We start from the raw sequence: 23,579 nt of genomic DNA, 5'->3' as shown, positions 1-23,579 counted from the left end.
TTCTGGAATATTGTGAGCCTAAACCGCTGCACGCTTGTCTCAGTCCTTGCCTTAGCCTGTGGCCTTGTGTCTTCTGTTATTGTATTAGCCCGTGTCTTGTGTATCCTGTTTACCTTGTTCCATTGTTTAGCCTGTGTCTGTCATGTTCTAATTCTGTTACAGTATTCTCTTGTTTATATTTCCAGGTCCTGTCACCCCCAGTTTGCACTAGTTCTGACGTTCCTTGTCCTGGTGTCATCCACGTTCCTGATGGCACCCATGAGGGGAAAGGGGGCTACTGCAAGAGCTTGCTGTGTCTGGGAATTCTGCTATCTAGTAGTAATTTGACTGACAGTTCCTCCCCCTTTCCTGGCTCAGTCATATCTGATATTCTTTGTTGTATATGTGTCCTGTTTATGTTTGCATTTGATTCTTGGTATTAGACCCTGCCTGATCTGTTTCAACGTGACCCTTAGAAATAATAATGCCCATTCTGAACTCCCGACCCTGGCCTGTTTCCCATGACCCCTTCCCTTAGTTACTGTAGTAGCCTTGCTATGGCCTCTATTTATAAGCCCTCTTTGGATAGTGTTCCAAATCACTCATTCTGTAAATGTATATTAGTTCCTGCGCTGAGATTCCATTTTCCATTTGTTACTGATCAGTGATCTCCTGCTGCTCATTACACATATCTAATCCACTTTTATGAGTCAGTGAATATACAGGATAATGTTCTTTATTCTGATTTATTGGCTGCTAATAACTGTTTAGTCTTGAAGAAGGGCAAAAGTCCTGATTTACCATCCTCTTATTGCCAACTTGCGTTACTTGATTGTGATATAAAATATCTATGTAAATACCGGCTTATCAGCTACGCACTTTATGGCCAGTAGTCTGGAAGGTCATCAGTCAGAAATGTGAGCGTTATTGACGATCATACATTATTTTAATAGCTTCACTTCATATGAATCCACTTTTCTGTCTATTGTCTTCATGGCTGATGCGATTACATGGGACTATATTACGATTACTTTACAGAAGTTTGTCTTCAAAGACAACTTCTTTAAGCTTATCTAAAAGATTTATGACAATGTTCAAACCTCTGTGAACGTTAATGGTCAAATTTCACCATTTTTCCCACTTTTTGGGGTACTCAACAGGGTATTCAATTTAGCTTTAGAACTTCCTGGTTTAGCCGCATATATATATAAACATACCAACTGCAATGTTTTAGGTGAGACAGCCCCATTCTAGAGCACTGTACCACTGTTCTAACAGTCAGGCCTAGTCTGTCAGGTGGTGTGTACCGCTCTTCATGGGGAGCGGAAGCCATGTTCACCTACATCTGGTGTGCGTGTTAATACAGGGATGTTTTGAGGTGAGAGGGGGATTGTTGGACAGTGCATGTGTATGTATGTAGCCTCTGTTCTGCCAGGTACCTCTTCATATCTGGAGGGGTAGTTGGAAAATTTAAAAGTTTTAGAACTCATCTTCTCAAACGCAGTGTATCCACCGAGTCATATTCTCTCTTTGAGTTGTAGCTATTGGCAAGGTCTACGAAGGGTTCACTTGAGAAACCCATACCCAACTCACAGTAAATGACTAGTGATGACTCACACATACACACACTAGGTAAAAAGGGGAAAAGGAACCTGGTACATTTACTAAATGGCCTGACAACTGGAAGGCTAGAATATTAGTGGATACCAAATAAAGTAACAGGAACTCACCCTCATCTAAGGAAAAGTGGCTTAAGTGATTGTAACCGTAAAATACAACTTGTAGCAGAATAGTATAAACTAAGTCCAAAATATTAGCTTGTAGATAAACACAGTTGCATGACCTTGATTAATAACAAAGCATGGAGTAATTAGCATAAATATTGATGACAACTGTATTAGTTCACAATAATAAAGAAAACAAGCATGTTACCAATTTAACTTGGGAATAAAGTGAGCAATATTCACATCTGTACCTACAGGCACACAACCTAAACTGTCCCATCTACTGCTATTGTCTCTGCTTTCCCCCTCCCTCTAGATTATAATCTCTCACGAGCAGGACCCTCTTTATCATATGCCTCTTGTCTGCATCTTCTTTCTCTACCTTGAATGTACCTGTAATGTTTTTATGTTTATTTTCTATTTGTGTGATTGTTAAAATATTCATTTGACTTGTACCCTTATTCAGCCCTGTGTATTGTCCACTGCAGTATTTATTGGGATACTCACACTTGCCATGGACACCATCCAGCTCTAGAGACCTGGTGGGCATCAAAGGTCATGATGGGTTCTCTATGGTTCTTTTTACTGGGCCAAAGAGTAAATGTAGTACCACCTGGTACAACTGGAACAAATCAGGTCTCCCTGTGAATAACAGGAATGATTATATACTCCCATTGGGCACCAGAAAAGGATCTGGGCTCCCTCTGGACATCTGAACCGGATGGGGCCTTCCTCTGGACACCTGGACCAGATCTGGCCTCCCTCTGGACACTTGGAATCCCTCTGGACACTTGGACTGGATCTGGACTGCCATTGAATCTTTGGACTGAATCTCTCTAGCAGTGACAGCCCCCTGTGATACTGGTAGCTAGCTCTCCGACACTAGAAGCTTACTCACTTACACTAGCACATCCCCCTCTGGAATTGGGAGCTCTAACTCTGATACTGGCAGTTCCCTTTGTAGTAAACTGGCAGCTCTTCCTGTGAGACTTGCAGCTCTCTCAGTTGGACTGGCAGCACTTTCTCTACTAGACTGACAGCTCTTTCTATTGGACTCTCATAACTTTTATCCCTCTTTATATGGCGTTACTCTCTCTGGCTTCATCACTCTCTGCAGTTTCTCCCAGTTAAGCACTCGCTCTCCCATCCATAGCAGCATCAATAAGCGCTGCACAGCCTCTCCTTCCCTATCGGTTCTGGTCTTACATGTGGTGGTCCTGGCAATGGCCTTCTTCCTCCTTGGTTGCATTTGTGCACTTTTCTATCCCTGGCACCATCTTCAACACCATTGGCAGGCTCTGATGTCACTTCCGGTTCCTCAGGCAAGCACTCATGGTTGCATTGGACTGCCACCAGCCGTTGGCTCCTCCTGTTCTGTCTCTACACTCCTTGGAACCAGGCTGTAAACTATATATAGACAAATCTGAAATATTTGTCTAGATAGATGCTTTAATTTTTGCAAAGCTACACCTTTCTTTTGATTGAGATAAGTTTATGATTTCCTTCTAATATTCTTATAAAATATTCATTACATTTTGACTGATTAACAGAAATGAGTTTGATCTGGGCCATTAATCTAACTTACACATTAATTTAACCCTAGCATTTTAGGGTGCATTCGTTAAAATGTTTAATATTACCCAATCTAATCTATTTATTACAGGTGTCCCATTTTTGATCACTCCAAAAATTATAGGGCAGTTTATATAGATTACGGGAAAAAACACGTATTTGCAGGCAACAGCTAGGTAGACACAAGTTAATCAGGTTTTTCACGTCCTGATATAGAAGCTTACAATACAACAGATCCAATAGATGATCCCTCTCCTTGGTTAACGGATATATTTACCTTGCTTTTCTGTCCCTTGTGTTTGTTCGTAAAATACCTACAGTGTTAAAAGTAATTGCTATTTGTTATACTTTACTTAAATGAAGCTGATTTTAAAATGTTCAGAATATGGACTTTAATTATTCGCTGTGTTTACTTTTTTGTGGTAACCTACGATTTATACCAGGCTTGTTATCATTTGTTTCTCAGTGTTTTTGATTAAGGCATGTGTTATATTGTTATAGTTGTTGATACTCTGGTATGCATGTTTTATCAGTTCCAGACAAACATTTTATATTCTTAGAAAATATTTTTTGTATGTTAAGATAAAAAATATGTGTTTTCGTGCTTACAATCTGGTGATTTTGCTAGCGCTTCTGCACTTTCTTTTAGCCTACAAGTTAGGGTGAAAATAGTTCACCCTACCCAGCGATCCACTGCCCTCAATGCTGCCTTTTTCCCACAGCTCTCAGGGGCAAACGTAGGATTTGTAGAGGGCGGTTTCCCCCCACGCCGCCAGTGGGCATGACCAGCATGCACGTAGTGCACGCAGCTCTCCCTTTTTAAGCAGAGCTGTGTGAAGCGGAAGCAGGGACCAGTCACCTCAATTATACAGTGCCCCAGCCTTGAAGGGGGATTTCCAGGCACTAGTATCCCCCCCCCTCCCCTCGGTTTGCCTATGACTCTGTAGTTTATTTCACATCCTGAACAAAAGCCATTGGCTGCTTGATTCTACACATGGGTATGTAGCCATGTGGACCAAAAAGAAGCTGCAGTCCCCGAGATTGCAGCTTTTTATTGGTCCTCCTGCTCATCTCCTCAGACATTTTAAAGTTGTGAGTTGAAAAGATTTGCAGGTTTATATATATGACATAAATGGAGGAGCCCATATCAAAGAGCCGTCAATTGCTGGGACTCCACGTAGGAGAAGCAGCAGGTTAATGAAAACTGACTGTGTAACTGGAAATGTTCACTTAAATAGTTAAACTGTATACTGTTGATTCCTCTTCTTCCTTGCACAAAACCTATCTTAATGTTTATTCTTATACTCTAATACCATTAGTAAATAAAGACACAGCCAACTCTATAAATGTTGGCAAAATGGGTCACAGTTTATTGAATTAAAAGTTATATAGTGGTGGTGAAAGGATAACCAACATGAAGGTGCAAAACCTATAAAACCTCAAAGGCACGTAGCTAATCAGGCTTTTACCTAGGAAAAAAATCCCTTCATGTCCTCACTAAAAGTGACAAGCAGCAAAGCCTTGGATTACTGAGGGTAGGGGCCGGGCATACACTTTAAAGCAGGCCTGACATATGGCCAGGAGGCATCGGGCTCCATCACCCTAATTGCTTGAACGTTGCAACGGAAAACCCGTCATAAGCCATGACTGTAGCTACTCCCAAACCTAATTGAATGGGTGCCATTTGTGTTTTGGGTCCGAGTCGATAATGGCGATGTACCACATAAATTACCCCACATCGAAGTTTAGGCCAGGTGATGTATCCCAATGTAATAAAATTGTGACAATCCCATGCCAACTGCTAGCTACCCACCGTACAGAAGGCTGTTGTACATATAATCGGATCAGCTAGAGGAGGGATGTAGGCCCACAATCCAGTACTTGTATAGTGTAGCAGGAACCTCCAAATGGCACGCACCAAGTCTGCCCTACAAATAACAATGTTCCTAGCGGACAACCTGAGCCTAACAATCTGCATCGGCTGTAGGCCTTATAGCTATAGGACCTCCCTCCTCCTTATTGCAGTATTGCCTCAATGGTAGGCACCAACAATGTAGCTGCCCCAATGTTAATGGAATGGGTGCTTAGTGCCTTTGGACTAAGACAATAAAATCGACGTATGGCGAAAAGGTTGCTCCCACCTGTAGCCATGTAACAAAATTCAGTGTAGAGCACCCTTGCAATCTAAAGGCTTTATACTCCATGTTAATTCAACTGGACATATGGTCAGGTCTGCATACGTAGCAATGTAGACTAAGCCTATTACCCAAAGTGGTACCTCTGCATTTTAGACACACGGGGTCACTGACGCCGAGCCATTTTAGAAGACCTAAACTGTAGGTGCTCCCAGCTGTCAAAGTCCCTTGAAGTTTATTTCATCATTTATATCTCCACTGGGCGGTACTACCCCCTATAACACAAGTTAGGATAGAAGACATGTGTCACCTTGTGGCTCATGTAAGGTAAAATGTAGACTCTGAAACAATCTTGTGCTACCACCGTGTAGCATAGTGTTATAACATGTCCCCTGATTAGAATTCAGTGTAGGTAAACAAGCATTATATAATGTGCATTACACGAAAGAGCCTGAGAGATGTTATCTAAATAAATTGAAAGTCGCTCAGCAAGACACAGATAATTGCATCCCCATGAAGTTATCAGTACTTCGGTATGCTCACAGTGTTATAATGCAACGTAGCATTCACCATGGGGTGCCCATAGTTGAGCTAAGTTCCTCAGTATTCACTGAATAGAGCTGACAGAAGATACCCAAATCAAACAATTATTGGAACTGTAAGTCCTAAGATTGGGTGACACAAGTTTAAAATGGGACAGTGTATGTAAATAGACTGGGCCAATAGGGGACATAAATGGTAGAGCCCAATAAGGGACCTATATAGGAGTGAATGATACATATCATCTACCAATCATAGCGCCCAGCATATGTAACGTCTCATACACCAGGTATGGCCCGATAGTGGCGAGACAATGGGCATCGGGCAGCCAAAATAAACCAGCCATCCTATGCAGCTGGTGCTGTCTACCAACACAACAGTAAAATTGTGTAACTCCCTCCGGGTATCCACATACAATGATAGCGACTCTGCAATGGTATCCGGGATGAGCCTGAGGACACGGAGATCAGATCTCCAAGTATTAAAAGAGGCATATCCTCCCGTCCTCCACAAGCCACCTCTTCATTTCAAATCAAATCACTAATATCTAAATTTAGGCAATTCAAAATCCACATGGGCATATAAATGGAAGACCATAGGTGCCCATCTGACTCGGAGACTTGTGGGTTGTGTTATATGCTCTGTCAACAGTTTCTAATACAAGTGCTGATAGAGTGTGCCAGATAAACTTGTATCAACCAAATCTTAAGGTAACCTGATAATGACGCCTCGGCAGCCCCTGGTATCAAACTGTTCCTAAGTTTCTCTTCTTTCATAGAATGATGTTTAAGTGTAAATATAAATGTGTCTGAATGTGTCTATCTATTTATCTATCAGATATGAAATATGCATAAAGGAAAGAACATAGTAAGTGGCACTAAGGTAAATAGTGAAACGCCAAAAGTCTGTTAGATAAAAATATTATATTATAAAATCAAACCCTTCTTTGAAGAAGGGTGAAAGTACAAGTTTGTATTTATATGTGTTAAGAGCGAAATCCCCTGAGGCCATGGTGAGGCCTGTCAAGCCCTCCCTGTGTGAGACTTAGTCCCAATGACGGTAAGTGCTGTGACTCTGTTCGGACTCATTCATGCTAATTGAACCTGCCAATAAGCGGGGTTGGAAGCGATCCATATGGATGTCCTTTTCATCTCCCCTCATAGATAAAATGTCATTTCTCATATAGAGATAACATATCCTGTGCTGATCTGCCATGGGTCCCGATACTGAGTAAGCTGCTGTGGAAATTTAAAACTGGCAGCCATCATGGTCAGTTTTAAAACTGGCAGCCATCGTAATCAGCTACCCCGAAATTTCTTCTAGGGGTGTCATAACCTACACTACCCTGTCCCTAACCTGCGGTTCCTGCTGTATGGCTGCGCACAGGAGTTAAGCTCGCTGTTATGTGGCCAAACATCTGAGTGTGTCATAACCTCCCCCAGATATGAGGGTCCTGGCAGCATCAGAAAAGTCGATCATAGTATTAAAAATTGACCTGACCAGTGTAGTGTATGAACATGTAGCAGTAACATCATATGAAGAAGAGGCGGCTGGGGTGGGAGACTGGGGGTGCGCAATTAAATGAAATAGCTTCAATCAACTTAATTATCTATCTTCTGAACGGATTACAGGATATCAGGCCAGCTGCAGAGAGAAAGAAAGAAAAGAATAATGGCCGAAGCTGGAGGAAAACGAGAAGAGAGCCGGAATGAAGCAGAAAAGGATGGACACTCAAGAAAAGAAGCAGAGAAGAGAGAAAGGTAAAACCTAATGGATACAAAGGTTTAAGTAAGAAAAGTGAAGTATATGATACTGCTCTCTCTTAATGTTGCAAGCCCCAGGTATTTGTGCAGCAAAAGAGACCCAGCAACCGCTGGAGAAGAATATTGCCCTCACTTATCAAACATCACATAACTCAAAATCTCACAAAATTGGGTGCATAATAAGGTAAATTAATGTATTTAGTCTGCACTCTGCAACGAACATGACGATTTCCCCAACTTACCAGCATTTATTTATATAGCGGCAACATACTCCGCAGCTCTTTACAGTTGGGAACAAAACTAACAATAACAGAAGATTGGCAATTAGAAGACAGACAAAGTGTTAAAAGAGTCCTGCTCACAAGCTTATTGTGTATAGGAGATGGAAAACTTTGCATCCATATAGTTACCACCTTGGCCCACAAGTCAGAGGGGGGCACATGTGCCCCAGACACCTGCCCCTTGTGCCCAACTAGGTTCATTTATTTGAGCTAATTGGGGCAGGATCTGACCTATTAGCGGTTGGCTCCGACATTACAAAAAGACAGTTGTCAGCACTAATCCTTTACACTGCATATCTGTGTGTATCTAGCAAAATGAAAACATGAGGTATTCGTTCATATTTTTATCAAAACATTTAAGCCTGCATCCCAGCGTCAAGGGCACCTCATTATATGCAGGTCTTACACTGACCTATATGCTTTAAACACCATTAAAATGCAGTTAAAATCAGATGTACTCACCTCCCAGGTATAGGGGTTTACATCTAGCAAGGGCTGGCTTGTGAGCCACACCCAAATGTGCCTTAAATAGGCTTGATGGACAGCTGCTATGAGAATAAGGCAATATTTTGAAACAAAACGAGAGATAAAACAAGCGACAGGCCATCTTTTTACATGGTCAGCTCAGACGAACCCTGGGTCGGTCCGTTCCTCTCCTTCCTCTCTCCTGTCCCTTCTACCAGGTAGCTTAAGCTCTCTTATAGTTGCTATACCTATGCTCTTGGCCTGGTTGTCTTATTACTAGTGAGCAGCAACGAAGAAAGTAAATCAGATTAAAGCAATCACAAGGATTTTCTACTCACCGGACTCCTGAACAGAACGGAAGATTTACATCTTAAATATTGTTTCTGTGCCTGGATGTGTTCTGTTCTGAGTCTGGAGAGTAGAAATCCCTGGGATTTACTGCCAGAGATCAGAGCTTTCTCCTGACATGATTGTGGAATTTCTACTGGAAACTAATGAAAGTAGCCATCCTGAGGGCACTCTGTCATTCATTGTCAGTCAGTCTCTCACTGCAGGAGTTCGAGTGGTTATGCTGCCGACTGATAGATCTCTACATAGCTTTATTAGTATGATATCAGACATATTCCTTTTAACTAAACCTTGGTTATTCTAATAACTTCTGATCCATAGTTTTTTTATATAGGATATTTGGGATCTAAATTACTTAATTAATATCCTGTTTAAGATATAAAATCTTGTTACCATTAGCCAAAACCCACCATTATTCCCTAATTAATGATATTTTTTTAAAACTGTACATACTTTTGATATCTTTTAACTTTTGACAACTAATTATAAGGCAGGTTATGTATAATTATATTGTTTATACATTTTTTTTCACCCCCTTGCGCCTCCTCACTTCCCTCAAACTCCTCCCCACCACCGTTCCCTGCTACAGGTGTGTGCAAACTCTACTATGGCGCTCTGTGTCATTGGCAGAGGATTTTGTTTCCTGTTGTGTGACAACCAACACTGCATAGAACTGCTCATAGGTGATGGGAACTGTTATGAACTGTGGGGGGTATTGGGGTAGTGAGAGGTTGATATTGGTGTAGGGTGGGGTGATCTTGGTATAGGGTCAGGATGACATTGGTATAGTGTGGAGAAAAAGAATTGTACATAGAGGGTATTTCTTATTGCTGTGTAATTTGGGTGTCATTGTTCATTTATGTAATGTGAAGGGTATTGCTGTTTGCTTTTTATTAATAAAGTGAAAAATCCCCCAGCAAACCGCTGCTAACTGCTATTCCTACTTGTACATAAAAATGCAGAATTCCTAGTTACACACATTTGCAAATGCATAAAAAGTCACCCGTCACGTCATGTGCTTCCCTCAAAAAGCAGTTGCATTTGCAGAAATATAGGAATATAAAGTCATGCAGGGCTGCTCTTTTACATTTTCACAAATGAGCCTTTCTGACCTGCAAAAATCAGTCAAACCATTCTCACAACATTTGAACATTTCAATTACAATGAAGTTGTCCTTTTGTCCTTGTTCATGAACCGTACAACCATAGTAGGAGATCATCATAATTGCTCACTGTCAGCAAAAATTACGATTGCAGAACTGAACTCAATATATATAGTACTTATGTTTCACTTTCAAATCCATGAAGATGTCTGTTACATTGAATTTTAATATGTGATTTAATTTTTTTTTGTGTTTAGTTCTATTTGAACAAAATCACTGTTTAAATGACCACTATACCATAACATTGGAGTTCTCAGATATGAGCCATGGAGATAAAATACACTATAGAAACTGACCCATGACCCTGAAGCTATCCGAGCGGCATTCCAACATTATTACAGCACTGTCTGCAATCTCCCTGCACCCTCCACCTCCCCACACGGACGTCCCACTCCACACTGATCTCTGAATTCCTCGCCAAAACTAATCTTCCCAACCTCTCTCACCACGCCGAGATCTTGAAAGAAGAAATACACCACACTATTGAGAGACAAAATTGTGGTAAATCTCAGGCCCTTAGGTCTTCACGGCCGCGCACTATAAGAAATTCTCAGATTCTCAGACTTACTTGCCCTCCGCCTGCATTACCTTTACAACAACGTTCTCCAAGGAGACCCCTTCTCACCTGAAATGCTGGAAGCCAGGATTGTAGTCATCCCTAAAAAGGGAAAGTATCCACTCCACTGCGGAAGCTACAGGCCCATCTCCCTCCTCCCTGAATCCCTGATTCATTATGACCAGGTGTGGTTTATTCCGGGATGCCAGGCAAGGGACAACACTAGATGAGCTATTGTCATCCTCCATATTCCCATCTCCAGGAGATTCCCAACCATTATGCACTCCCTAGATGCTGAAAAAGCATTTGACAGGATATCCTGGAGTTTTATGCAGGCTGCCCTTGAGGCCTTCAGCTTTGCCATAGATTTCCTCACTGGCATTCTGGCATTATACACCACCCCTACTACCAAGGTCCTGATTAATGGTACCCCTTCTAACCCGGTCACCATCCAAAACGGTACAAGGCAAGTTTGCCATCTATCCTCCCTGATATTTGCCCTAATAATCGAGCCACTGGCCTCCCAAATTAGAATCAACCCCAGGTGGGGAGCACCCACTCCAAGATTTCATTTTTTGTGGACGACAATCTTTTTCACTCACACAACCAGCGATCTCCCACTTCAACCCCTCCAGAACTATAGTGTCGTCTATGGATACAAGATAAACTACATTAAATCAGAGGCCATGCTGCTCCATCTCTCCTCTCAGGAAGCTGGCCTAGTCCGGACAAACTTCAGCTTTAAATGGCAGACCAAGAAGATCAAATACCTGGGAGTCTTCCTCACCTCTTGCTATGACCTTCTTTTTTGTGAAAACTTTAAACCCCTCTTCTCCAGGATACAATCCAACCTGGCCTCCTAGAAACACCTTATCATCTCCTGGCTGGGCAGGATCTTAGCCATCAAAATTAATATCCTTCCCAAATGGATATATCTCTTCCAAACATTGCTGGTGGCTGTCCATGCTTCATTCCTTGCCAACATCCAGAAAGCCCTCACCCGTTTCATCTGGTATCACAGACTCCCAAGAATCTCAGTCAATATTCTGAAACGCCCTGGAGGTGGCAGAGACCTTCCAGATGTAAAGTTATATTACCTGGCCTCCCATCTTTACCAAATTGTTGTCTCATATGCCACCCCAGGCTCCACCTCATGGCTTGATACAGAATTGGCCTACATCACCCTGCCTGACTTCACCCTCCTTTGGGGTTTGTCCCCTACTCACCATCCCCCTCTTTCAAATTGCTCCCTACCATCAAATTTGACACCACGCTCTGGGACTCTCACTCCTTTAAGCTGTAAAGCAATATCTCCCCTGACCCCCATTTAGCACAATCTCATGATCCCCCCAGAATCCTCCGCTACGAGATGTCGTCTGTGGACTCGAGCAGGTTTTAAATTCCAACGGATTTCTCCAAGCAGGGTAGCTGGCTCCAGTTAGCAGAACGTCAACACCTCTTCCCATCCCAGACACTTAGCTAATTTGGAAGACTTCAAAAGGACTATTTCCTATGTTCCTTGCCACCCATCTATGTCCTACCAGACCTCACACCCTTTGAAACTCTTTGCAAACAACACCCCTTGGCCAAATATATGATCTCCCAACTCTTCAAGTCCCCATAAGAATGACTGGTAGAAATAACTTGTTCCCCTCCAACTTATGAAGCTTGGGAGGACATGAGGCTGGAGATAACGAAAAGCTTCATATCAACTAAACTTAAAGAGAATTCTTACAAAATGTATTACGCATGTTACTATATCCCCACTTGACTCCAGAGCATGTTTCCATTCTTCTAACCTGACTGGTGGCGGAGTTGTGGTTACAGGGGCACTATGCTACATATCTGATGGACTTACCCGATCATTGCCCCCTTCTAGGACGCGTTCCATGGCTTCTTGAATTCTTTATTTAAGGCTCCTGTTCCAAGAGAGCCCTAGGTATTCCTATTGTTTTACCCTCCCCAGGACCAAGAAATTGACTGCTCACATACTGACGCTAAGTCCCTCATTGCCCTCAACTGGAAGAACACTTCCTCCCTTCTATCTCGGCCCTAAAAAAAAACAGATTTGGCATGTTGCTGCGATGGAAGAGATTTCTTGCTACCTCCACAATAGGGGCCAAGTTTTATCCAAGTTTGGGCCCCGTGGCTGTGCGCGGAACACACCTTCACTTCCTGGCCAATTTCTTTCCCTATATCTACCCATGTGCGGTGAAGGCAGCTCTTCCTGCCATACACTTCATTCACTCCTCTATTATTATTATTATTATCGTTTATTTATAAGGCGCCACAAGGTTTCCGTAGCGCCATACACAGTACAAATAATGGACCGTTCAGGGAATAACAGTACAAAACAATAAATGAGTAGTACCAAGACTGCAAGGCAAATATATTGTATATAAAAATAAGTGGAGCAGAAGATAAGGTAGCGAGACAGGAGGGAGGAGAGCCCTGCTCATACGAGCTTACATCCTATAGGGAGGGTAGACAGACGGCAGGCACAAAGGGAGTCGGAGGAGAGGAGCAAGTGCTCCCCACTACTGAGGAGGAGTGAAGTGAAGAGAGTGAGGGTGGAGAGAGGGTTAGGTGGAAGGCTGGTAGGCTTTGCGGAAGAGATGAGTTTTGAGTGCCCGTTTGAAAGAGCACAGGTTAGGGGACAAACGGACGGAGCGTGGGAGGTCATTCCAGTGCAGGGGGGCAGCTTGGGAGAAGTCTTGAATTCTGGAATGGGATGAGGTGATTAGAGAGGAGGAGAGGCGACGGTCATTGGCCGATCGCAGGGACCGGGCGGGAGTGTGGATGGAGAGGAGATTGGAAATATAAAGGGCAGTGGAATGGGTGTAGGGTGAGGGTAAGAAGTTTGAAGAGGATTCTGTAAGGGAAGGGGAGCCAGTGTAGGGCAAGGCAGAGAGGGGAGGCAGAAGAGGAGCGGCGAGAAAGGAAGATAAGCCTCGCAGCCGTATTAAGTATAGAATGAAGGGGGGCAAGGCAAGAGCGGGGGAGGCCGGTGAGGAGAAGGTTACAGTAGTCCAGCCGGGAAATGATAAGCGTGTGGACAATAGTTTTGGTTGCTTCATGAGAAAGGAAGGGCCGGATGCGGGCGATGTTGCGAAGTTGGAAATGACAGGATTGGGCGAGGGATTGAATGTGGGGGGCAAAAGAGAGCGAGGAGTTGAGGATGACTCCCAGGCAGCGGAGTTGGGGGACAGAAGAGATAGTAGAGTTGTTGACAGTGATGGAGAGATCCAGATGGGATGGGGACTTAAATGGAGGGAAAACAATGAGTTCGGTTTTAGCAATGTTAATTTTGAGAAAGCGTGAGGACATCCAAGAGGAGATGGCTGAGAGGCAGTCAGATACACGAAAGAGGAGGGGGGGGGGAAAGATCAGGAGAAGAGATGTAAAGTTGAATATCATCAGCGTATAGGTGATACTGAATGCCGAATGAGGTGATGAGAGCACCTAGGGAGGTAGTATAGAGTGAGAATAGTAGAAGGCCAAGAACAGAGCCCTGAGGGACTCCTACAGGGAGGGGGGAAGGGGGGGAGGATGATCCGGACATGGAAACCGAGAAAGAGCGGTTGGCGAGGTAAGAGGTTAACCAAGTGAGGACAGAGCCAGAGAGACCGAGAAAGTGAAGGGTCTGCAAGAGGAGGGGGTAGTCTACGGTGTCAAAGGCTGCGGATAGGTCCAGGAGGATGAGGAGGGAGAAGTGACCCCTGGATTTAGCAGAGAGGAGATCATTAGTTACAGTGGTGAGGGCGGTTTCAGTGGAGTGGAGGGGGCGGAAGCCAGATTGGAGAGGGTCAAGGAGGGACTTGTCTGAGAGGTGACAGGTGGGCGGTTGTAGACAATTCGCTCGAGAAGTTTAGAAGCATAGGGGAGAAGTGAAATGGGACAGTAGTTGGCGAGTGAGGTGGGATCAAGATTGTTTTTTTTAGAATAGGAGTGATAAGGGCATGTTTGAAGGAGGAGGGGACAGTGCCAGCAGAGAGAGACAGGTTGAAGAGGTGAGCTAAGTAAGCACAGACAGTGGGGGAGAGGGAGCGGAGAAGGTGAGAGGGGATGGGATCCAGGTGGCAGGTGGATGGGGGAGAGGAAAGAATGAGGGAGTAGATTTCATCGCCCATAGTAGGGCGGAAGGAGCACCAGGGTGGGATGCGCGAAGAGGGAGGAGTGAAGAGAGAAGCAGGAGAGGGAAGGGAGGAGGAGATATCAAGTCTGATGGCCTCAATTTTAGAGGAGAAAAAGGATGCAAAATCAGTAGCAGAGAGGGAGAGTGGGATAGGAGGAGGCGGAGGGGCAAGGAGAGAGGTGAACATGGCAAAGAGGCGGCGGGGATTAGAGGGCTGAGAAGAAATGAGGGACTTAAAGAAGGATTGTTTAGCAAGGGAGAGGGCTGAGCAGTAGGAGGAGAGAATAAACTTGAAGTGAAGGAAGACAGCCAGGGAGCGAGATTTCCTCCAGAGGCGTTCAGCAGCACGAGTGCACTTCTGGAGGAAGCGGGTGAAAGTGGAGTGCCAGGGTTGGGGAATTAAGCGGCGGTGGCAGACTGAGGTGGCAGGGGCGACAGCATCCAAGGCAGTGGTGAGAGAGGGGTTATAGAGAGAGGTGGCTTGGTCAGGGCAGACCAGGGAGGGAAGAGGGGAGAGTAGGGTTTCAAGAGTGGAGGAAAAGGAAGTAGAGTCAATAGCATCAAGATTACGCCTAGTGAGGGTAGATTTAGGGAGGGGTGGGGCAGGGGAAGAGGAAAGATTGAAGGAGAGTAGGTGGTGGTCAGAGAGAGGGAAGGGAGAGTTGGAGAAGTCAGAGAGATCACATCGATGAGAGAAGACAAGATCAAGGGAGTGACCAAGGCAGTGGGTGGGGAAGAGGTCCACTGAGTGAGGCCAAGGGAAGAGGAAAGGGCAAGAAGTTTGATGGGGCAGGGTCAGAGGGGAGATCAATAGGGATGTTAAAGTCGCCAAGTATGATAGAGGGGAGGTCAGAGGACAGGTAGTGGGGAAGCCAGGATGCGCAGTTGTCGAGAAAGAGGGAAGAGGGGCCGGGGGGCGGTATAGGACTGAGACACGGAGGTGAATGGGGAAAAGAGGCGGATGGAATGGACTTCGAAGGAGGAGAAGGAGAGGGACGGTTCGGAGGGAATGACCCGAAAAGTGCAATTGGGGGATAGGAGGAGTCCCACTCCCCCACCTGGATGGTCATCCGGTCTGGTGAAGTGGGTCCATGGGAGAGAGCGGCGGGGGAAGCAGTGTCAGCAGAGGAGAGCCAGGTTTTGGTGATAGCAAGGAGGTTAAGAGAGTTGGAGATGAAGAGGTCATGGATAGCCGGCCTTTTGTTGCGTATAGATCTGGAGTTCCAGAGGGCACAGGAGAAGGGGAGGGAGGGAAGGGGAGTGATGTGGAGGAGAGTGGCGGGGTTGGTGGAGCGAGGGGGATCGTTAATGTAGGGGCGGGGGCTAGGGGAGAGGATGGGAATAGGGCAGGAGCGTGGAGGCATGGTGCTATAAAGGAGATAAGGGTGGAGGAGGGGTGAGAGAGCCAAGGTGGAAGAGGCAGGGGAGGAGTCAGAAAGGACAATAGTAGGTAGCAACAAAGAAATAAAGACAAAGAAAAAGTAAAATACCAGCAGAGGTGTGGACAACAATGGCAAACAATGAAGCTAAACAATAGTGCAGTAGGCAGGTAATAAAAAATAAAAGTGATAAAAGTAAAAGAAATAGACTGGTAATAAGAAAAACAAAAGTAATAAAAATAAAGAGACTAGAATTTCAGGCGAAACAATTAGGTAACAATGAAGAAATAAGACAAAGTAAAGTATCTGCAGAGGTGTGGACCACAATAGGCAAACAATGGTGCAAAACAATAATGCAGTATGCTGGTAATAAAATGAATAAAAGTGATAAAAATAAAAGTAATAGACTGGTAATAAAAAGAGCAAAAGTAATAAAAGTAAAGAGAGAATTACAAGGCAAAACAATTAGGTAACATTAAAGAAATAAGGACAGAGTAAAATACCAGGCAAAGACAGTGGGAGATGCAAAAAGAGCAAAAAAAAAAAAAGAGCAAATTAGCAATGCTGAGGGAACAATACGGGCAGGGAGGACAGGGAACACTAGATGGAGGTGGTGTGTGATCGCGGGTAGTCCAGAACAGGAGAGTCCACAGGAGCGGTGCCTTCAGGGTGGTGAGCAGGAGCACCGGCAAGTCCAGGGGGAAGGACTCGGTGGGTCCAAGGAATGGGGCAGAAGAAGCGACGGTTGCAAGTAGGTCCAGGAGAGTGTCCAGGGGAACAGGGAGAGTCCTGGGTTGGTGGGAGAGAGTTCAATGAGGACCAGAGAGAGGAATGGGGCAGTAGGAGAGACGGAGGGGGTTCACTGAGCATCCGTGGGGACTGGCAGCGGCATCAGAGAGAGACACAGGGCCAGGGAGTGGAGGGCAGCAGGCCCAAGCCGCAGCCTGTCGTGACTGATTCCAGCTGGGCGGGGGAGGTGCAGAAAGCGGAAGGCAGCATCAGGAGCTTGGTCGACGAGAAGCAGTGGCAGGAAGCAGCAGGACATCGGAGCAGGAGACAGGAGGAAGAAGGCCGAATCCACGTCTTGGAGTGGCAGCATCGTCGGGATCAGAGCAGGAGGTGGCGGCGGCAGAAGGAAGAAGGCCGGATCCACGTTCTGGAGTGGCAGCGCCGTCGGGATTAGAGCAGGAGGAGGCGGCAGTAGCAGAAGGAAGAAGGCTGGATCCACGTCCTGGAGTGGCAGCATTGTCGGGAGGCCCAGACCGCGTCCTGGAGTGGCAGCGCCGACGGGATTACAGCAGGAGGCAGCGGCGGCAGGGCAGTGGGTTGCAGGAAGTCATCAGGCCACGGACAGCAGGCAGCAGGAGTACAGGTGAGTAGAACGCCCGGAGAGAAAGCCCGAGCCGGGGGTTGTGGTAAGTGACGGCCGATGGACGGAGCTCTCAGGAGGACCACAATAACCGCCCATGGATGGGTAGGATAGCAACAGAGGCCGGCAGCACGGAAGGCAGGATCTCCATGGGCATAATGCAGGGACCCAGAATAGAAAGCAGGCTGGGCTCCAGCGGAGAGCTCGCAGGGCACGTCTGCCCTAAGCAGGAACAGGAAGTACAAAAAAAAAAAATATTCTTTTTGTCCTTCGAGCATGCGCTCTACCAAACTTTGTGCCTTCCCCCACACACACACACCTCTCCCCCACCCCTATGCTGCTCAGTTCAACTCTACTTCCAATAGCGCCTGTTAAACCCTAAAAAAATGGTCAGCCTCCGCCCAATTGTTACTACCTGACAAACTTGTTCTATCATGTTTTCTTTTTATTGTTGTTTCTATATTTTTTCCTGCTGATCCAAGTATGTAACATTGCTTCATGATTATGTTCCCTGTATATTCATGATTGACTGATTAAAGTAAAGAATTATAAAAAAAAATACACTAAACAGTATTAACCAGACCTTTCACTGCAGGAATGTTATAAGACATTGTATTACACTATTCCAGCGGCTCCCAAAGTGTGCGCCGCGGCTCCCAGGGGTGCCGCGGCGCAGTCACAGGGGTTCCATGGCCAGGAAGAAAAGAAAGAACAAAAACTTACCATTTTGGCGGCACCTGGGACCCAGCATCCTCCTCCCTCCTTATTGAATGTCGAGCGTGACGTCATCACGTCCGACATATTCAGTGAGCAGCGGCTGGGTCCCGCCACCAGATTGGTAAGAAGACAGAAAAGAAGACAGAAGAAATAGAATAAAGAAGGCCAAGTATGGTAAGTAAAGAAAGGGGAGGGGAAATGGTGGTAGGAAACAGCAATGGAGGGGAAAAAGAATGAAGGAGGGGACAGTGTGTGTGCATGAAGGAGGGCACAGTGTGTGTGGATGAAGGGGGCACAGTGGATGAAGGAGGGCACAGTGTGTGTGCATGAAGGAGGGCACAGTGTGTGTGGATGAAGGGGGCACAGAGGATGAAGGAGGGTACAGAGTATGTGCATTTGGCAAACAACTTGCTAAGTATTTCTGTCCTGACCTAAATACTTATTATGTTATTTTGACCCAACTACTTATAAAACGGGACTGCTCAGTAATTATTTTGGAGCGGTGCCTTGAAAAAAATTATGGAGACTCTAAGGGTGCCGCAAACTGAAAAAGTTTGGGAACCACTGCACTATTCGATTAAGACATTGTCCCAATGCAATATGATACAGGGAAAAAAGATAAGCTTGTAGTTATCTGAGTTACTGTGACATCACTGGCCCGCCCCTGTGTATGAATCCACCAATCCACACAGTGCATTTTTGCAAAGCAGGTCCAGCACACTGTCAGTCGCTCTGGTTCTGCTCTGTTAGAAAAGCACCTCCCTCTTATTTCAGCATTTATTTCAGTATAATCAATTATTTTATTTTGTGCATATTGTTCAACTCAGTAATCCACAGCCTTTAATACATAAATATACTGTATATATTCTTTTCAAATAGTGGCTTTATTGGCTCTTTAAACACAGGAAGGACATTTAGTTAAGTTGATGTTCTTACATTTAAAGGAGAACATTTTATTTTTTTTAAACAAAATATGTTGGTTCTGTGACAGCCATGTTTTCAGAAATGGATATTTCTGATTTTTGTTATTCTTACCTGGATTTTTATTTTTAAAAAAAGCCTTTAACATTTCTTCCCATGTAAAGGGGATGGACCACATCATGGAGAAAAATCCTTGTTGCTCGGAGATGCTCCTGTATCTGTAAACATAGTACTGTTCCAAATCTCTTCCAAAAGTTATTAACCTGTGGGTTTTTAATTGCTGCGGAACTACATCTCCCAGAATCTCGTGACTGTGTCTGCTGGGACTTGTAGTTCCACTGCAACTGAAGAGCCAGGTTGCATACCTCTGCAATAGACCACGTGTTCATCCACAGGATTCAGGGATTGACATTCTGGGACCCAGGGGTGTAACTAGAATCTTGTGGCCCTGTAGCTAAATTTTGAAGGGGCCCCAGAAGTTTCTAGTAAGGAACACTCCCCACTCACTTACCTTAGCGGGCCAGCACCGCTCTGAACTCCCTATTCAGACAGGAACGGAACGTTAGACAATACAGCATTCCGGCCTTTGCAGTGTTGGCAGTTACACAGCTGGAAGCTCATTAAGTTCAGACGAGATGACAGAGGGGAGTAGGACGTAGAGCAGCAATGGGTGTCAGCACAGGCTTCATAGCAGCTGCTGGCTCGATATTTACACCCATACTGGCACCCACACTCTTATCTGTTCACAGTGCAGTGAAACAAACACACTTCATATGCAGGTATAGTGACATATCCAGATGAGAGAGAACTGGAGTTACAGCTGTGTCATATCCTATATTATTCCATTCCTGGCTGATGTCTATGATGCATGTTGCCAACAATGCTTTTACACAAAGTCAAGTCAGTTATTTAACTCAGTCTAAAATAAAATGCATGATCCATGTAGATTTTCCTATCAGATGTCAAAGTTTGTCCCCATCATTGTGTCTGGAATGTTACTAAAATATTCACCTGCAAATGGCGAACGCATATTACACAGATAGTTGCCTACTCTCAAATAGTTAGTGGGAGACCTTCCGGACCCCCAAAAAAGCAGCAAATTCTCCTGCAAGGGGACGCAACATATTTAGCATCATCATACGTCTTGTCTCACCAAATTGACGCAAGTTGTGCCTATATCTTTATTTTCACATTTCCCCTCCACATGTCCTGAAGGAGAGGTATGAACATTTGGTTAGTGTGACAGATGGGAGACAGCAGGGCCATATGGTTTGTTGATCCCTACTGCATACATCTTTTAATCAAAATAGTAAGGTGCTGTTAGGAGGATGTTATCACAGAAATAAATACACCAAAAGTGTACAGTGACAGAAAAACAAATAGTGGTTTTACTTTATAGACAGTGTATAAATCATAATCATCATCAACACATACTTATATAGCGCCAGCAAATTCAGTAGCGCTTTACAATTGGGTGCAGCAGAGTTTGTGCAACACCAATTCTTCACAGAACTCCTTGTTGGTATAAATATACAGCAGAGCAATGTTAGGGATACAAAGTTATCACTGGGCATCAGTTTTTGTAAACAAAGTCCACAGCTTCTGATAAACGCCCTCACATTGACATTTGATACCTTGGTCCTCTCTGTGCACACCCAGAATCTTGCCTTTTTGCAGTGGTCGTGTATCCAATAAGAATGAACAGCATACATAGACATATGTATGTTTTATTGCTTTGTTTTTGTAGACGTGTGACTGCCTGTATGTGGTATACGGTGAAATGTTAACTGGTGAGAACTAGTTAAACCAGTATCTAAACACTACTCGTCCATAGTTCATGAGCTTTGACCTCACAACCTGCACACTGAGCTATTCCAATAATGTCTGTAGTTTTTACAATTATTTTTGCATGTAACCTATGCTTTTCTTTTTTTCACTTTTTGTTTTTTAAACTTTTATTTATTAAAGGTCAGTAAGATGCAATACATCTTCACAGGTATAGAGAACATATACAGGCTTATTAGCAATTTAAAAGAGGCTGCATAAAATATCATAAACAACCTTTATAACTGACTTTCTTAAGTATGTGAAGGGAAAAGATAAAGATTGTGTGGTGTGGCCATAAGATGGTTGGGGGAGGAAGAGGAAAAGAGATTCCGAGATGGAATTATGGGATCATGTGAATGGGGAATGGAAGTTAAACAATGATGACCACGAGCCCTATATTTTGTCAAAAGATCTGGCAGAGTTTTTAATTATAATTTTCATGTATTCCATACAATGATGTATTAACACATATAATTTTTTATAAATGAAATACATTTTTGATTAACCATAATCCTTCTATCCATAAAATATCTCAAATTGCATTGTCATTATTCCTAAGCACCTAAACTACCTATCTCTATTAAACGTTTCAGTTCAGTCCTCCTACATACATTTACCGAGACAAAATTGGAACAAAATTGCTGAAGTTCGAGGTCCGCAATAACCACACCCACAACCAGAATGAGTGACAGTTTATTGAATCCATCCATGGCTTAGAATATATGGGGTAAAACTTATTACTGCTGCCCCTTTGATTGTCCCGGTTGTGTCCCTCTTTCCTTAATTAATCATTTGTGTTCTATGGAATTTTATGTTCTTACTGCAGGCATAACAGTAACCATTATGTATAACCCCAGTCTGCCAGGGGACAGTGAAACACATCCATGGAATCTACGGGCAGCACAGTGGCTTAGTGGTTAGCACTTCTGCCTCACAGCACTGGGGTCATGAGTTCAATTCCTGACCATGGCCTTTTCTGTGTGGAGTTTGTATGTTCTCCCCGTGTTTGCGTGGGTTTCCTCCGGATGCTCCGGTTCCTCCCACACTCAAAAAAAAACATACTAGTTGGTTAATTGGCTGCTATTAAATTGACCCTAGTCTCTCTGTCTCTGTCTGAGTGTGTATGTTAGGGAATTTAGAATGTAAGCTCCAATGGGGCAGGGACTGATGTGAATGTGTTCTCTGTACAGTGATGCAGAATTAGTGGCGCTATATAAATAAATGATGATGATGATCTACAAAAGAAATATATCCCAGGAGGATGAAACCTGACAATTTTACAGCATAACTGCCCCTTTTTCATGGATTGTTCCCAAACTTTTATTTTGATCGACCTCTGACTGTCAGAATTCCCATAAGAGTTTAGTTTTAAATAGCTATTATGGGATATCCAGCAACCATTGAACCTCTGAATCTTCAGTCCACGGTTGCACCGCTGTGAAATTAATTCCTTGATAAGTTTGCATTTCTTCAGGTTTAAGGCCAATGTAACATATGTAGCAGTTTGATCTGCTCACTTGGTTGGTTTGCATTATCCTAAAACAAGTGTCAAAAGCTGGGCCTATACCTGCCCAGGCCTCCTCCAATGTCTTACATTCCCTTGGGCTTCTTTTATATTGGCTATTTCCTTAGTTCAGCTCAGTCTTTTATGGCTGTCTACAGCATGTCTGGTGTAACTTGTCATCCTCTACCCTGTGTCCATTTGTAGGTAGCTATCTGACATAAGAGATCTGCTTGGGATATGCCCAGGATATTTCAACACTGGTCACCCACTCACTCAGCTACCTTGAAAAAGGTCCCTTGGAAGGATGAAAAAAGTGTTGGAAAGTGTACATTGTGAGAGGAGGACTACCCTCCATGGCATATAACTACCTGCAGGGCTGATGCAAGGTTTCTCGGCGCCCATAGGCAAACCGAGAGGGGATTTCCTAGTGCCTGCTAACCCCCCTCAAAGCCTGGGGCACTGTATAATTGAGGTGCCTGAACCCTGCCCCCGCTTCACACGGCTCTGCTTGAAAAGAGAGAGCTGCATGCACCTAACAGTATTGCACGCAGCATTGTCCATGTATATTATGGGGATAGGGAGAGTTGGAGAGCAGTCAAGCACTCTCTAAAATTATAGCCACGCCCCCATGCATGCTGGTCACGCCCACTGGCGGAGTGGTGTAGAAACCCCCCTCTGCAAATCCTGCGTTTGCCCTGGCGCCCTAGGCAATTTGAGGCAATTTCAATGTGATTTGTAAGTAGGTTCTGTCTGACCATTTCATTTTTTTGCATTGTAAAATGTTTCCGTGGGGTACCAACTGTCTACAAGAGCCAATCTAGCAAAACAGATGTCATGTTTGTAATCAGCACCACAAAGTTACCACAAAGCCACTCTATTATGATTGGCAATGAAATGAGTGTTGACCAGTGTAATATTTTGCCTATACTAAGCCCCACTGCACCTTTAAGACTACTGATATTCTGCCAATGTACACAACAAATGCCAGATACATCAATGTCCAGACTAGTACTATTCTCTTGTGTTACTTTTTAACTCCTTCATGACCTCAGGTAGTTTGTACCTTAATGAATGGAACTTGGAATTTTTAGATTTTTTTGTGTTGCATTGATGGTAAAAAAAATGGTAGCATATTTATTACATATCTCTATATTTTATGGGCATATAGGGTAACATGGGCAACATTTTAAAAATACACTTCT

The sequence above is a fragment of the Mixophyes fleayi genome, chromosome 1 (assembly GCF_038048845.1).
Source record: "Mixophyes fleayi isolate aMixFle1 chromosome 1, aMixFle1.hap1, whole genome shotgun sequence".
Lineage (NCBI taxonomy): Eukaryota > Metazoa > Chordata > Amphibia > Anura > Limnodynastidae > Mixophyes > Mixophyes fleayi.
The sequence above is the reverse complement of the archived record's forward strand: the minus strand, read 5'-3'. Positions refer to the sequence as shown.